Raw genomic sequence first — 16770 nt, 5'->3', positions numbered from 1 at the left:
AGGCAAAGGTGAGAAGGAGCGAGCAGGTTCAAGCATGGAAGAAAGAGCTTATGAAATAACATGGAGGTGGGAACAGACAGCAGGGGAAGAAGTCTGACAAAGGAAGCAGAAGTAAGGCTGTAGATACCTTTAAAGGTAATAGGGAGAATATGAAGGTCTTTCAGCAGGCGAGAGACAATGGTTAACTTACTTCTTAGGAACATTAATAATCAATGATGAACTGGAGACTGTGAATTGAGGGGAACCAACTAGGTGGTTAAGTGGAGAGAAAACATACCAAAGAAGGCAGAGAGAATGAGCAAATTTGGGGGAAAGTGGGAAGAACCAAAGATGATCAAAGTTGTACAGATGGGAAGATGTATAATGAACAATAACAGCAGAATGTTTGAGAGGAGTTAGAGGACGGATGTGAGCTGTTCTGAACACAAGTCCAAGACACCAAGTGAGATTCAGATAAAGATGTCTGGCAGGAGAAAGATCAAGTTTGGATACACAGATTTTAAAATCCTCTACCTGGATGTAAGTGAAAATATACAGACTAATGAAATTATCGAAGCAATGTGCAAAGTGAGACGGTCCAAAATGGAGTCTTGGGAGATGGCCAGTGATGGAAAATGGATGATGAAGATGGGACAAGATTAAGAAGAAAGAATCAGAAAAACAGGACAACCAAGACAAAGTGGTGGCACGGATGTCAAGAGAAAAAGTGTCACACAGAACAAGGGATGTTCAACAGGGCAAAAGTTTTGATGAGATCCAGAACAGAGAGGTCTGGGAAAAAGTCTTTGGTCTGAGGAGTTAAGAGCTTATAGGTGCCTCTGGAGACAATCTACACAAGATGAAGAGGAAGAAATTTAGAAGGGAAGACCTCTAGTCTAGCTTAGCCTTTCTAGAAGTTTGGCTAGGAAAGGGAGAAGGGACCCGTCAGCCTGAGAGCATGATACATAGGCCAGTGCAAATTATTAAATATTGGGGCAACTAAGTGGCACAGTAGAGACAGCGCTGGCCCTGGAGTCAGAAGGATCTGAATTCAAATCCAGCCTCAGACTCTAGGCAAGTCACTTAACACTGACTGCCTCTAAAAATTAAAAAAAGATGCCTGTGTTCAAATCTAACCTCTGACACTCAACACTCCCTAGCTGTGTGACCCCAGGCAAGTCACTAGACCCCAACTGCCTCACCAAAAAAAAATCCCTAAAAAATATAACCAGCTTTTTCACAAAGATTAGAACAAAGGAGAAATTGAGGCACCTTGTTCTCCCTCCTCTGGATTCCTAAAAAAGTACTTGCCTAAGTAACTGCTGCATAACAAGGTTTTTTTCTTTTTCAGTTGCAAATGCACCATATACTCTTTAAAATAGCATCTCTCAATCTATGTCCTTCAGCAACTCTCATAATGCCTTGCATCTAATTTTCAATAAATGTACACCAAATGACTGACTGGGATGTCAGAAGAGGTGAAGTTTATAAAGAAATACTGGACTGGTGGCATCAAAATTCTTTGGATCCTCAAAACTATAGACTGCTGAGGACATGCACCAAAAAGATCAGGGCCTCCTGGGAAAACTGCCACTGAGCCACAATCCTTTTCACTGCTACCCCAATAAAATGGGGCCACTCAAGTGCCTCAGTCCTTTATCAGACAGGAAGCTGCTTTCTTCAAACCAATGACTTCATAAAAACACAGGAAACCCAGACTTCTGAACATACATGACTAAATAAAGGCATTTTTTTGCTTTTGTAGAAAATCTAAAGTAACTTGATAAGAGTCAGCAAACCAGATGGAATGATCTTTGACACACTCACTCAAGTAGAATGAGAGGATGATTAAAAATCAGATGATTTTTAAATACAAAATTCTTTATAGAGATCCTTTCCCAAATCCTCTCACAACTTGTAAAGTCAGTGCTATTATTATTAGCTGCTTTTTAAAGATGAAGGAAAATGAAGTTCAGGAATTGTGACTTCACCCAGTCACCTGAAGACAGGATCACCCATGTCTTACTAATTCAGAATTGCACATTGACAGTCCCACAGGACAGTACCTTTAATAAATGGCTGCTGAGTAAGCAAAGTTCAGTAACAACAGAATGCCAAGAATAGAGCTGGAAATTATTTGTCCTCAACCCAGTCCTTTCTGGTGATACTAATTAACATATATTCTATTAATTAAGCTTCTCAAATAAATTTAAACTTAAAAAAAAAAAAAAAAGTTATCTGAGGCTAGATGCAAAGGCAGCATTAGGACCAAGAACCAATTTTTAATTTGGAAAAGAACAAGCTGATCAGGACACATTTAGTGGCTAACCATTTCCTCACTACCCAATGGGGCAAACATTTTTAAATCACTAAAAACCAGGAGCAGTGTGAAGTCTGGGGACAGTCCCAGAACTATCTCAGAATATTGACCTCAAAAGGTCAGTTTCTCAATGTACCCCACAGTGGCAAGCTGGGAAAAGTTTCCTCATCGAAGATCACCAATTTTTCCTACTGCTTAGAAAACCCTAAGGTATGGGAATCCCAGCTCTAACAAACAGGCAGAATCCAACTGGAAAGAATTCGGAGGCACATTAGCCTCTTCCATCCCCAAAGATTAAGAGCCTGGACTTAACACATTTATCTCAAATTTGTTAAATCGGGAAATCTGAGAATCATTCAATCCAGAAATGATTTCCCAAAATTCAGATACCTTCCGAGTGAGAGTGGAGGTGAGAGAATGAAGGCCCTAAACATGCTCAAAATCAGAAAAGAGAAAATAACACATTGGGGTCCGTGGAGACCAAGCCCCAGAGTTAATTTTTCTGAATTAAGTACACTCATTTAAATTCCTCAGAGGACCATCAGACATGTAAAGTCCCTGAGGGCAGTGATATCAACACGCAGATTAGATTAGAGGGGGTGGGGATCAGCAGAGGAAGCCATTGGAATGGGAGAAAGGTAAGGCCTTTCAAAAAAAAAAAAAAAAAAAGGTCAAATTAAGGAGAAATAAAAACAACAAACCCAGTTTCTGAGTCAGCAAAAAACAAAATTCAATGGATTCCAGAACCCAAGCCGGCTGCTGGCATGCTGCTATCTGCATTCAGGACACTCAATCAGGGCAGGCTGGAGATCATTTGCCCTGACGTCAGAATATGAAACTGAGCAATGCTAAGTTCCTTTTTAAAGAGACATGCATCAGTCAGGCATGAGCTACTCCCATCATTCCTTCTTGGGGTTATCGCCATATCTAAGAATGGAGATCTTAGCAAGAGCTTGTCAGAGCTTCTCACTCTGGAGTCAAGCCTTCTAAAGGTTCTTTTGATGGCGAGTGCAGGTTCAATTTGAGACCTCTAGTCTCAAGGGGTTACTAATGACTCTTGTCATTCTCCTCCCCCAAAGGCCAAAACACTCCTCTGTGGGAATATAGCCCCAGTAGAAAGGATGCCTCATCCTTATAATTCCCTAAGGGGTGGAGTGTCCCCCACCTGCCAAACTCGGCTTTTCTACCCCACTGTTAGGGTTACTAAGAAAAGGCTTCTTAACCATGGGGTATGCTAACTTGTTTTTAAAAATATTTTTATAGCTATATTTCAATAGAATTGGCTTCCTTTGCAATCCTATTTTATTTGGTGCATATAAAACATGACTGTGAGGATGACTCCCTTTGCTTCCTCAGCCTGACTGTCCACACAATTGGTCCACAGTATAGAAAGACCCCTACTCTAACCCATCAAGGTGACTGTTGACATAAGAAGGGGATCAGACATGGCTCTTTTCAACAGTGAGGCAATTCAGGCCAGTTCCAATGATCTTGTGATGGAGAGACCATCTGCACCCAAAGAGAGGACTGTGGGAACTGAGTAAGGATATCAACACAGCATTTTAACTTTCTCATTGTTTTCTTTCTCATTTTTATTTTTTGATCTGATTTTTCTTGTACACCACGATAATTGTAGAAATATGTAAAAGAATTGCACATGTTTAACACACACACACACACACACACACACACTTGCTGTCCTGGAGAGGTGGGGAGAAAGGAAGAAAAAAATTGGAACAAAGTTTTGCAAGGGTGAATGTTGGGAAACTATGCATATATTTTGAAAATAAAAACTTTTTTAACCCTTCAACAGTCTTTTCTATTCAAGGATTATTAATAGAGTGGGTACAAAACCACAGGCAGCCAGAAGTCTATCAGAGACAAGGGTGGCAAGAGGAGATATATTAGAGGGATGCAAATAAGTAAAGCTAAAAACGACTTAGGGGAGGTGGAGCCATCTCTATTGCCTAGTCAACCTCTCCCCCTCAAGTGCTATGGAATATGAGGCAGGAAAAAACCCATTAGGGAAACTGACTAAAAATAAAAGTCTTGAACTGTTGTAGACAATATAGAATGATTTTCATTTTCCTATGTAGCAAAGAAAAGGCATCAATCATTCATTACCCTCATAGTGAAGATGAGGAAAAGGTAAAAGGACAGAATTTATTAGGAAATACTATGAAAAAAAAATACAGGAAAGGAGGGGATGGAGGAGACAGACAGACACATTCACATCCATACACACACTGACAATCAGAAAGCAGATTTCTAAGTTTTATTCCCTTTTGGCTTTATAATCCACAAAGTTGGCACAAAATAGTTCCTGCATTAGTGGAGAAAGATCCTTGAAATGCAAATCACTGAATACAGGCAAGAAGGGAATGAGAATTATTAAAAATGAGAAAATGGGGGGTCCATGTGGTGACATGTCAGGTCATCCAGCTCATTTAATTACCAGAGTTGGGATTTGAATTCAACATACTGTAGTTCCCTTATGTCCCCAGTCTGTAACAGATTTTATTTTGAACTAAAAACTAAAGAAACATCCACTTCCCTAGCAAAAGCAGGCCTAAGGCACAGAAGACAGACAGCCTGCCAATAGAGGAGGAAAAGAAGTGGACTAGGAGACAGGAGTCCTGGATTTAAAATCCTCAGTATCTCTAAGCACTGTGCCTTTGAACAAAACACAACCTCTCAGACATTGTGCCTTCATCTGTAAAATGGAGAAAATATCTGGATCACAGGATTGTTGGGAGAAATGCTTTGCAAACATTAAGCCAAGATATCATTGTAAATCAACAATATGGGGCAGGCAATGAAATCAGAATAATGAACATTTTTAATTACCTACTATGGGCCAAGCATTTATAAAGTGCCTACTAAAGGCTAGGCACTGTTAGCTCTAAGGATACCAAAAAAGGTAAAAATCATTTCCTGCCTCTGAGGTTTTATGATCTAATAGGGGAGCAACAACGTGAAAACAATTGTGTATAAATCAATTATATAAAAGATAACCTGGACATATCTGAGATGGGAGAATGGGGAAGGCTTCTTGTAGAAGGTGGGATTTTAGCTGAGACTTGAGAAGACTGAGATGCACTCTAGGCATGGGACAGAGCCCAAAGATGGTGACTTGTGTATTATAAAGTTATTCTCCTGAATAGTCTCCCAGCAGGGTTTCTGTGAGGAAAGCTAGGCCTCGTCTCGGAGTCAGGAAGATCTAGATTCAAGTGCTGCCTCAGATACACACTAGCTCTGGGATTATGGAAAAGTTATTCACTTCAATGGAGCAACTGTCCATGCCAGGAGATCCCTCAAACTGAGGGAAAACACTGCAGACCAAAAGGAAAAATGTATCTAAATGGGTGCTACAGGGATGCCTAGATGGCAGAAGTGGATAGAGGACTGGCCCTGAAGTCAGGAGGACTTGAGTTCAAATCCCACCTCAGACATTTAACACATTAGCTGAGTGACCTTGGATGTCACTTAACCCCAACTGCCTTGCAAAAACAAAATGTTAAGGGCTGCTACAATTATGTTGACAACACGACACTGTGAAAGCAGAAGATGGGGTTCAAATCCTGGATCTGAAGAACAAATAAGGTTTTGCTATCTTTAAACCTCATCTAAGTTTACTCAACTACAAAATGAAGTCAGTAAAACCTTCCAGTGTTCCCTTTCTGTGCTTATGAAAAAGTGACTAGGGAGTGAGCTCCATTCCCCATCCCAAGACCATCCCCCACTGCAAAACCTGAGAGCTGCCAGGGACCCCACCCTGGCCAAGATCACTACAGGAAGAAGGGCTCCTCCACCGAGGGCGAAGGCCAAGAGACCCCCACTGCCCGGCCCGAGCCAAACAAAGGGAGGATTTCTAGGGCATTTCCTGTCCTAGGCACCTCAAGAGTTTCTGCTTTACAGTGAATTAGGGACATTCATTCAATTCTGAAACCACCAAGATGTGTGTTATTTATTCTCGCTGTTTCTGGAACATGAGATTCAGAAGGAGGCGTGGGTAGGATTGGGCTTTTCACCCCTTTTTGTTTCTTTCTGGAGAAGGCTGAGGCTAGGCTGAGAGGAAAAACAACTAGCAACTCCTCCTCTCCTTTTGAAATAAAAATGTCAAGCTGGTTTGGGGCAGTCCTAAGGTACTTCATTGAAGGATTAGCAAGAAAGGAAACTGCAGGAAGCAAGCCTCTCCTGGCTTCCAGCAATATTCTACCAGGCTCCATCATGATGCCCAGTAAAAAGAAGCCAAAATAAGCAAACTGGGATTAATCTGCACATCTAACATAGAAGAGAATAAATTGGATACCCTTGGCCCAAAGCCAAGTTTCAATTTTTTTTTCCTTAAGAAGGGTCTCCATAATAGCTCACAATTAGAACCACTAAAGCTTCTCATCTGCTCTCCAGCTTGGATCTCAACAGATCAAAACCAGAATGATCTGGGACCCAAAGCTCCGTTTCTAGGAGTTTATGAAATGCTGGCTCATATTTCCACAGCCAATGGTGGCTACAAAAAATTATCCCATGAGTCATCCCATTTGCTTCTCACAATAGCCCTATGAGGCAGGTAGCAGGGTAACTATCATTATCTCATTTTACTCTGTGCTCAGAGCCCATTTTCATACATTCTGTTTAAAGACTAGAACCTGGGACTGACTTCTTTGGCCTCCCAGCCCAAGGCATCAAATCCACTTCCAAACCAAAGTGCCCAAGATCGATCAACACCAGCATTTAACGAGGCGAGAGATCTCCCAAATTGCTGAAAAGGGCAGCTTTTTACTGTCACACTCAGCCTGGGGTGAGCCAGCCATCTGCGGTCATAAAGGCTCTAAAATTATAAGGCATGATTTTGAAGTTTTTAATTACCCCCAATTACCTACTAAATGACTCTTCACTTTCTGACTGGACCTAAACTTGCCTCAGTTAGCAAAGCTTTCAACGTGCTGGAAGTCTTCCTCTACTCTCCTTTCTCACACTCTGCCCTCCCCCAACCAAAAATGGGCTCTTCCTTCCCAGAACTTCCATAAGGATAAGAGGTTCTCATGAAGCTTCTATGACTACATGCTTACCACTGGGCAGAAGCGGGGAGTGGGGGTGCTAGGCTGCTCCGAGGTCCTCCCCTACACAAGTCTGTCTATGAGCTCCTTGAGATCAAGGACTATCTTACAGAGTCCACGGATGTCAAGCCAGAAAATTTGGTCAAAATTAAAATCTGACTCCTCTGGGGTTTTTCTGGTTTGTTTTAAAGGCAAGACAAATCAGTAACTGCTCAGCTTCCCAGAAAATCAAACTTGGCCACATTGTTACAGGATGAACAAGTCAGGTCTCTACTTTCAACAGTAACTGACGCATCCTGTTACTTTCAAAGCCAGGAAAAGATGTCAATGAGAACCTAGCAGAAAGCGAGTGAGTGAGTGCTGGGGACAAACAGCTGTGTTTCTCTGTAGGAAACATGTGCTACAAAATACAAACTTCTAGGCCTGGCTGAAGTGATTTGTTCTAGTCCCCCACTTGTTGCAGGACTGGCTAAACCTCTGAAGGCACCTTTCTCGGCTTAGGAGACCTAACCAAATAGACCTTTTCTGCCTTCTATCCAGCATGACTTTTTTTTTTTTTAACCCCAGTTTGAAAAAACAAAAAGACACTAAAATCCCAACAGGAATTGGCTTCCCTTCCCTCCTCCCCTACCAGGGGCTTCTGGCTCACCAAGGACCTGCCCTCAAGCCCCACAGGGTGTGGCCCAGGAGGGGAAGGGGAGGGGGAGGGGAGAGGGCAATCAGGAAAAAAAGCCCCAAACAGTTGCACAAACAGGAAGGAGGAAACTTAGATCAGCCCAGGGCTGAGCCACAAAAGATGGGTGGGCTCCTCCGTTAGGCAAGGTGATCAGAGAGAGAGAGAGAGAGCACAGAGTTGAGGACTGCACCTCACTCAGAGCAAGTTGGGACAAGGTAAGGAAGGCTCACGGGCAGAACCCAGTGCTAACACTTTATCCCCAGTGCCTCTCCAGACCAAAGCAAGGGTCCGAGGGCACAAGAAGCGCCTAGGGAGATAATGTCCAGGTTCGGGCAGCTGCAGCTCCCACTCCCTTCCTCGGCCCAACTACACCCAGCTCCCTCCACCCTCCCTTTCTTGGTTCCACAGAAGGCAGCCAAGCGAATGAGGAAGTCACGATGGGAGGGCGGAAACCAGGGCTGAGCTCAGAGTAATGTCTGCGAGCAGGGCTGTCTGCCTCTGACTCAGGAGCTAAACCTGACAGCTGCCAACGGTCTGCAGACTGCCCGTTACCTCCAAGCATGGCCTGCAAACTCCAAAAAGCGCCCAGAACCCAGGCTGCCCCCTGGCACAGTCCGCAGCCCGGCCAGCCGCCCCTCCCCGCCAGGGATGAAAAAGTTTGGCCAACTTCGGGGCTCTCCCAGGAAGCGGCCACTGCAGGGAGAGCAGGGCGAGCTCCCGAGCAGGAGGGGAGGGAGACCAGGACCCGCAACTCCGGGAAACTGAGTCACCCCCTGGCTCCAAGGGACGCAGGGGAGAGAGGGAGGGTCCAGACTCCCAGGCCAAAGTCAACGGAAAGTAAGCTCCTGGAGGGCAGGGACTTGGTCTTTGTCTTCACCTGGGTCGGGACCTGGGAGGTGATTAATAAGGACTCCTATTGAATGGGAAATAAGGAAGAAACAGAAGAGAAAGAAGGGGAGACGGAAAGGGGGAAAGAAAAGGGAAGATTGAAGAGGGAGAAAGGAAAAAAAAGACAGAAAGGAGAGAAAAGGGGAAGAGTGAGAAAGAAGGGGAAAAGGAGACAGACAAGGGAGAGAAAAGGGACAGATGGGAAAGAAAGGGGGGAGACAGACACGGGAAGACATAAAGGAAAGGGGAGACCTCGGAAAGGGGGAAGGCAAAGAAAAAGGGGAGAAAGAAGAAGGGGAGACAGAACAAGAGAGAAGGGGGAAATCCAGGAGAAGAGGCAGCAGGGGTTTCGGCCCTCGGGGCACCTCCCACCCACCAGGTGAGCGTCCCCACTCCAGCCTGGACCCTCCATTCCCAGAACCCGAGCTAGCCCAGCCTCGGCGCAGCGGCACTTCCGTCCCCCCGGGGCCGGAGAGCCTGCCCTCGGGGAGCCCCCGCAGCGCCCCGGGAGGGCAGCCTTCCAGCAGCCCGCCCGCACCCCATTTCCGGGCGCGCCGAGGCTGCGAACCAAGCTCGCGCCCGCCCGCGGCCGCCGCACTCCTGCGTGCCTCGTCGCCGCCCGCCCAGCTCCCGGGCGCGCCCCCCCCCCCGGCGCGCGCAAGGAGCCGCCGTTGGCCTCGGAGAAGGCGGCGAGCTCACCTGAGCCCGAGCGGGTCCCTCGAGCGGACGTCCGGCCGCTTCCGTGTGCCTCCTCCGGCTTGCCACCTGCGCTCAGGCGGAGGGGACGACGGCGCGCTGCAAGAACAGGAAGGCGGACGGGAGCGAGCGAGCGAGGCCGGCAGCGCCAGCCAGCCAGCGGGTCAGGGTTGTTCTGCCTTGTGCCCGGCCTGCCTGCCCAGGAACGGCAGTGTTCTGCTAGCCGCGTCTCGCCTCACCGCGCCCAGCTCAGCTTCGCCGCTCCCCGCGCCGCCCAGTCCCGCCTTCCAGCCGTTCTCGCCCAATGCGCTACGAGCCGCTCGGCCTGGGCCGCGCCCCCGAGTCATCCGTACCCAATAACAGCCTTTTAACGTGCCGAAGGAAGGGCATCTCGGCCAATGGAGAGCTGAGGAGGCGGGACGATTGAAGCCAAAGGAACGGGCTTTTCCTTAACTCGGTTCGCTTTTTCCCCTCCCCTCGGCCGCCTCACCCTCCGAGGCCCCGCCCCCTTGCTTAAACTTGCCCACTAGCGACCCTCTTTGGCGTTTGATAGATAGATGATGCGACCCATGAAAACCGAGTGGGAGGAGGGAGAGGCGTTGGAAGCCAGCAGAGGGACCGGGCTTTCTCTCCAACCCACCCTTCTCTCTTCACCCTCCCTCCCACCTTTCTAGGCGGGAGCCCCGCCCCTCCAAAGGGTCTCCAACGGACCGCCGGGTTTGAGGACGGTGATTGGCAGCAGGAGGAGCCAACCAGAAGCCGGCTTCTGAAACCCTGGAACCGGCGGCTCGGGCTAAGCTTCCCGGCTTTTGGAAGGGGCGAGGCGGGCGAAGGGAGGTGCAGGAGCCCGGGGCGGGTTTTATGGTTCTGGCCCAAAAAGAGGGGCGCCAGGGGGATGGTCCCGGCAGCAGGGTCTCTAACGATCCCTTGCCAATTAAAAGTGGCGTGTGCCCCCTTGGCAGATGATGAAGTCGGCGCTCGCGAGCGGGAAGGGGGCAGGGTCCCCCAGCCAGCGCGGGGCCGAGCCGGGACTGGGGTTTGAACCCAAGTCTCACCAGCCCCCCTTTTCCCTCTCTGTCCATCCTCCCGGAACATGACCTCACCTTCGAGCGCTCGGGGAAAACGCCAAACGTGCCTCCCAGCCTCCTCAGCCTCCCACCCCGCCCTCCCCCCAGCCACGGGGATCCAGTGCCCTTGGTCCCATCTCCCTCGGGCACCTCCGCCGTGCCCCGCGCTGATTCATCAGCCCTGCCCAGCTCACTCCCTGTGGGTGTACCCCGGAGCTGGCCGGGCCCTCTCCTCCCGGCCCGCCGCCGTCACCTCGGGACCCCAACTCTCCCTCCTCAGTGCTCCCGGTCACTGCCAGCCCCGGCCCCCAGACTCAGAAGTCGGGGGGTCCTCGCCTGCTCCCCACCCTCCCACGCGCGCCCTTCTCTCCACTGCCACAAGTCCCAGCCCCTGTAGTACTGGCACCTCTCACTGATCGGCGGCCGCCTGCCTTGGGGCTCTCCTCGTTCCCGTCCACCCCCACCAAGCTGCCAACGGGGGCCTTCCTAAAGGGGACGGACGCCCTGTCACCGCTACCACCTAGTTCCTATTACCACTAGGACAAAACGCGAATTCTTACTCAGCTTGGGTGGCCCTGAAAGAAAGCCGTCCCAAACCTTACCGCTTCTTGTCTTTCCAGTTGTTACACGGGCATCTGTCCTCTGATCTTATGCGACCCTAGGGAGACATCCCCGAGACGTCGTCGGGTCCCAAGACAACTTAGTGTTCATTTTGTATCATAATGGGTATCCCCGAAGTTTGGGACATTTCATATTCTGCGCATCCTTCATATGTTTTCATTCCCATTAGAATTAGCGGCAATTAGGGGGTGCAGGGGATAGAGCACCCACGCTGAAGTAAGGAAGATCTGAGTTCTAATCGGTCAGACACTAGTTGTGCGACTCTGGGCAAGTCATTTAATCCCTGTTTGTCTCAGTTCCTCATCTGTAAAATGGGTACTCACTGGAGAAGGAAATGGCAAACCACTCAAGTATCTTTGCCAGGAAGATTCTATGGAGTCCCTTAGATGCAGACAGGATTGATCAACAATCAGAATAGAAATTCCTCCAAAGCAGAAACTTTAGATTTCTGTGTCCACCTTGAACACAATGTAATCTCAAAAGGCCCAGACACTTAAGAGATCGATCAATCATAAGTGTGAACAATGCCAAGAAACCCTTAATTTAAGAGGCATCAAATGTTTTGATAATTGGATGATATATCAAGATTTAATTCCATACACACCTGGAAGCAAGCTATTTGAATAAAACAGCAAAGTCTCTAGGAATTAAGATAGTCTAGTGGCTAAGGAGGCACAGATGAGCCCCCTTTTACCAAGGAATTTCATTCTGGCTAATAATCCAGGGCAGGAGTCCTCAAACTTTTTAAACAGGGGGCCAGTTCACTGTCCCTCAGACTGTTGGAGGGCCGGACTAGAGTAAAAGCAAAAACTTTGTTTTATGGGCCTTTAAATAAAGAAACTTTGTAACCCTGGGTGAGGGGGATAATAGTCCTCAGCTGCCTCATCTGGTCCTCGGGCCATAGTTTGAGGATCCTTGATCCAGGGGAAGCACATTGTAAAGGGCTTGTGAGCAGTGACACTAGAAAGCCAGCCCCTTGGGGTTACTTCTAGAACCTTGAAGTGAGAATAAGAAGTGTGGGGTCTCAATCAACCACAGAGTGAGTTAGGGAAGTAAGCCCAGAGACAATGCTTCCAGGTAGATCTAAAAAGATATAGGGTGATTGGGTAATGGGGGAGTAGACAACAGTAAATGCAGGAATCCAGAAAGGTTTCTTATCAAAAGTGTCACTTGAGCTGAGCCTCAAGGCAAATCAGGGACTCTGAACAAACCCCTTATTTTAAAAATGATCTGAGGTAATCCCAGGACATTTCCTGGGGGTGTTTACTGACAGATTTTTACTTGTTTTTTTAAAAGTTGAATATTTGGTGACTATCCAATAATAAAGGCTATTTTTAGTCATCAAAACAACTAAAGAAACTAAAACTGAAATGAAAATCCCCTTAAAGTTAGTCACAAAACTTTATATTTAATGACTTAAACTTTTAGAAAGATACTAAATGTTGCATTACATAAAGATAAAATCCAGATTCATGGTCTTTATACTCAGACAACGAGTTCTAACCATTACATCCCCATTGCCCTCTGAGAGGTCATCAGTGATTGGAAAGCAAAGTTTCAGTAGAATGATGGGACCAGAAGTCAGACTAGGGAGGACAGAGTGGGTGGAAAACACCGGAGTCCCTAAATATAGACTATGAATTTCTAGAAGTGAAGCCAGCATAGGAGGTGAGAAATGAAGCGATACCTTAGAAGGAAAGGTGGCAACAGGCTGGAGAAAAAAAATGGTATTTTTAAAAAATAGCTTAGAAGAATAAAATATTATGAGTCTTCCTGGGGAAATGGAGGAAAATCAAGAGATGGGAGGTCATAATAACAAAGACCAAGTTCAGAAGGAACATAGAATTGGAAAAGATGGAATGACAGGAAACTTGAATCAAAAGAAGCCATTTCATGGGCTGAGACCTCTAGGGTAAGAAAATTTCAAGTAATAAATGAAAGGATGGCACCAACAGAAGAAAAGAGAAAATAAATATTTTTAAATGGAGTTTAAATTTCTTGCCCATGGTCACAAAACTAATGTGTCGGGGTTAAGGTTTGAACCAGATCTCTGAGGACTTAAAGGTTTCCTTTCTTTCCCTGATGTCAGACTGCCCTCATGAAAAAGAGAATGACTATAGAAACTAGGTCGGGGAGCACAGATGGAAAGATGAAAGGAGCAAGAAGGCATGCAGAGATAAGCTAGAAGGAACAAGCCATACAGAATTCTAGATCTAGAACCAGGAAGGGACTTCCCCGTTTTACAGATGAGAGAACTTAGATCCAGGGACAAAAAATGAGCTTTGGAGATAGATCACTCAGCTTTCTTTGGCAAGCCATTGATTGAGACCCAAGGAAAGGGGAACATGAATGAAATGAAAGCAGAGCTTTGGATTCTACTCTGTCTGCTGGACTCCCTACTCCCCCAAATATGGACCTCCCAAAGTCTTTCTGTTGGTTTCTCTCCAGTGAGAGCTGTGCCCTCTTTGGGAATCTTTAAGCAGATATTCAGAGTCCACTGAATAGGTCTAGTATACAAGGGATTCTTTTCATGGATGGGTCTGGTTCCTTTACTGCTCAAATCTCCAATTTACAAATTCTATAACTCTTTATTTCTCTCTTGCCTCTTTATCTCTTTCTCTTTCTGAGTCTTTCTCCCTAAAAGAAGAGACTCCTTTGCTCCAAGAGTCACCTAACATCTCTATGTGAATGATTCACAAATGAATATGCTCAGCTTACACCAGTTCTACATTCCCAGTTACCCACTAAATATTTCTAGAATACTTGGATGTCATCCCAGCATTTCAAATTCAATTTTCTCTTCCTTCCCCAAACTTGCTCCTCCCACTGACTTCCCTATTTCTGCCAAAGACACCGCTATTCTAACCACTCTACTATTCCGCAGTCCTTGTTGCCTGCTTCTTTCTCCCTCACTGCCCAGGTCAAGTCAGCCTCTAAATTCCTCAGATCTACCTTTCTTTGCTTTTCACCCCCATTAGATGGGTATCAAACTGAACTTCTTTCCTCTATTATAAGCTCCTTGAGGATGGAAACCCTAACTCATTAATATCCAGATCCCCAAAAGGGGGATCCCTGTAAAATCAATTGATTTAATGGATAAATGAAGATTGTCATAATGAGAGAATATATCAAGCAGAAAAGGGCTCTGGAGTTGAGTCTAGACATATGGAACCTAATGCTGGCCTTCCCTCTTTACCTTCTGTTATGTTTCAGATCCCTTGGGTTGTCAATATGGTGAAGTCAATGGAACCCTCTCAGGATCATGATTTTAAGTGCATAAAATAAATCCCATAGGATTATTCAGGGAACCAATTATAGTGAGATAATTACCAAAATGTTGGGGTTTTTTCAGCAAGTTCACAGACTCTAGAAGGCCCTCACTACACTCAGATTGGTCAATAAGATCACAGAATTTTGGCGTTGAAGGAGACCTATCCAATCAGTCCAAGATCTAATATTAGGGCAACTTCTTTATTTTGAAGCCAGAGAAGCTACAGAAAAAGCAGGCAAGTGTCTCAACACTTTGGTTTGGATTGTTTCTGTCTAGATCTGGAATTTCATTTCTGTGGATTTCTAGTGAGGAAACTATTTATGAAGATCTGTGAGTGGTCCATAAATGATAGTTTTAGAGAATCATCTGGGATCATACAGCCGATAAGTCAGATATTCCCAACACTTCCCCAATAAACTCAGGAATCACATACCCTCAATATTTCAGAGTCTGATTCTTTTTGTACAGCAAAATAACGGTTTGGTCATGTATACTTATTGTGTATCTAATTTATATTTTAATATATTTAACATCTACTGGTCATCTTGCCATCTGGGGGAGGGGGTGGAGGGTAAGAGGTGAAAAATTGGAACAAGAGGTTTGGCAATTGTTAATGCTGTAAAGTTACCCATGCATATATCCTGTAAATAAAAGGCTATTAAATTAAAAAAAAAAAAAAAAAAAAGGAATCACATACCCTGTGCCAGGTACTGTGCTAAGTGCTAGGGATACAAAGAAAAGCAAAAAATGATCAGTCCTCTATTATCTGTCTACATTGCATCTTAGCTCGAAGTTACCTTGCTGATAAGTGGTATAGCCAGCATTTAACCAGAGACAGATGTCCCTACCATCTCCAAACTTTGTGATCCAAGAACACTGGGATTTATATTGTGACACCAAATTTCAACCATTTCTGACCGTCACCCAATTCAGGCAAGTGGCACCGGTAATGACTGTACTGTTACCATGAGCAAATAGCTCACTGAAGGAAGGAAAGGAAAATGGGCCAACATGGACAGGGAGCCCATATTCTGATGAGGGGGAAGCTACTGAGCAGTCTGGGAAAAGATGTATCACCCCAAGTCAGAGTGGGAGTTGGAGCAGTTTAAGGTAAGGATGGATTAGAAGTTCTTGGGCAGCTATGGCTAAGGTTGCACATGATACCTCTGTCCCTACGCACAGGTGCATAGAAGGGCAACAGGAAGGCAAGGAATTGGGGAAGCTCTCATCTTGCCCAAGAGAAGCACTCACTTCCATTTCTGCGATCTTTAACTAAAGGAAATTGTAACAAAACCACAGAATGTCTTGGTCAAGATAGGGAGGTGCCGGCAAATATGATGAAAGAGACTCATGGCTAAATGTCTTCGGTGTCAACAAATGGCAAAAATAGTAAGAAATTAATGAAGGAAATAAAAAAGGCAGAGCAGAGGACAGCAGTGTTCATCTCATGGGGAGTTGGGGAAGATAAGACCACATCCGGTAGGGTTGTTGTTTAAGGTGGAGAAAGAGTTAACATGCCACACTATTCTAGTGATGTCCATGTGGCAGAGGCGTGTCTGGTCCAAAGGTCCAGGATTACGTGGGGTGAGGGAGAGGCAGGCTGGCATCATGGGAAGAGACCTAGATTTAGAAGACCTAAGTTTGAAGCCTGACTCTGCCCCTTACTAATATGTGGTTTGGGACAAGACATGTGGCCTCTCTGGGCCTCAGTTTCCCTTTCTGTAAAATGAAGGGAACTGAACTGGATGACCTCCGTGGGCCTTTCAACTCTAGATCCTAGGATCACAGTTATTTTTACTCCAGCCCATATCCAATTGGACAGAGCCCCAAATCAGAAACTTCATAACCATTTTGTCATGAGGACTCTATAGTTGCTCCTGAAGCCCAAGGACCACTGCTCCATGCCCACTTTACATTTCTTGATCACTTGAAGCCATCCCAACTCTCAGATCTTAGACCAGGGGTCTTCAAACTATGGCCCGAGGGCCAGATGCAGCAGCTGAGGATGATTATCCCCCTCACCCAGGGCTATGAGTTTATTTAAAGGCCCACAAAATAAAGTTTTTGTTTTTCCTATAGTCCAGACCTCCAACAATCTGAGGGACAGTGAACTGCCCCCCCCTATTTAAAAAGTTTGAGGATTCCTGCCTTAGACTATGAAATGGTCCTCTCTGGTTTTTTCTTTTTCTGCT

The 16770-nt window shown here is 46.0% G+C and overlaps 1 protein-coding gene across 1 annotated transcript in view; it reads right to left on the bottom strand.

The window, feature by feature from the left end:
• MYH9 (myosin heavy chain 9) overlaps positions 1 to 9725 on the bottom strand; it is a 77123-nt gene extending 67398 nt beyond the window's left edge. Inside the window, exon 1 of the mRNA XM_031938143.1 lies at positions 9623 to 9725. The gene's annotated coding sequence lies outside the window, so the exon portion shown is untranslated. The remainder of the gene's footprint in view (positions 1 to 9622) is intronic.
• Between the last annotated feature and the right edge of the window lie 7045 nt (positions 9726 to 16770).

Source organism: Sarcophilus harrisii, chromosome 5 (genome assembly GCF_902635505.1).
Source record: "Sarcophilus harrisii chromosome 5, mSarHar1.11, whole genome shotgun sequence".
NCBI lineage: Eukaryota > Metazoa > Chordata > Mammalia > Dasyuromorphia > Dasyuridae > Sarcophilus > Sarcophilus harrisii.
The sequence above is the reverse complement of the archived record's forward strand: the minus strand, read 5'-3'. Positions and strand labels throughout refer to the sequence as shown.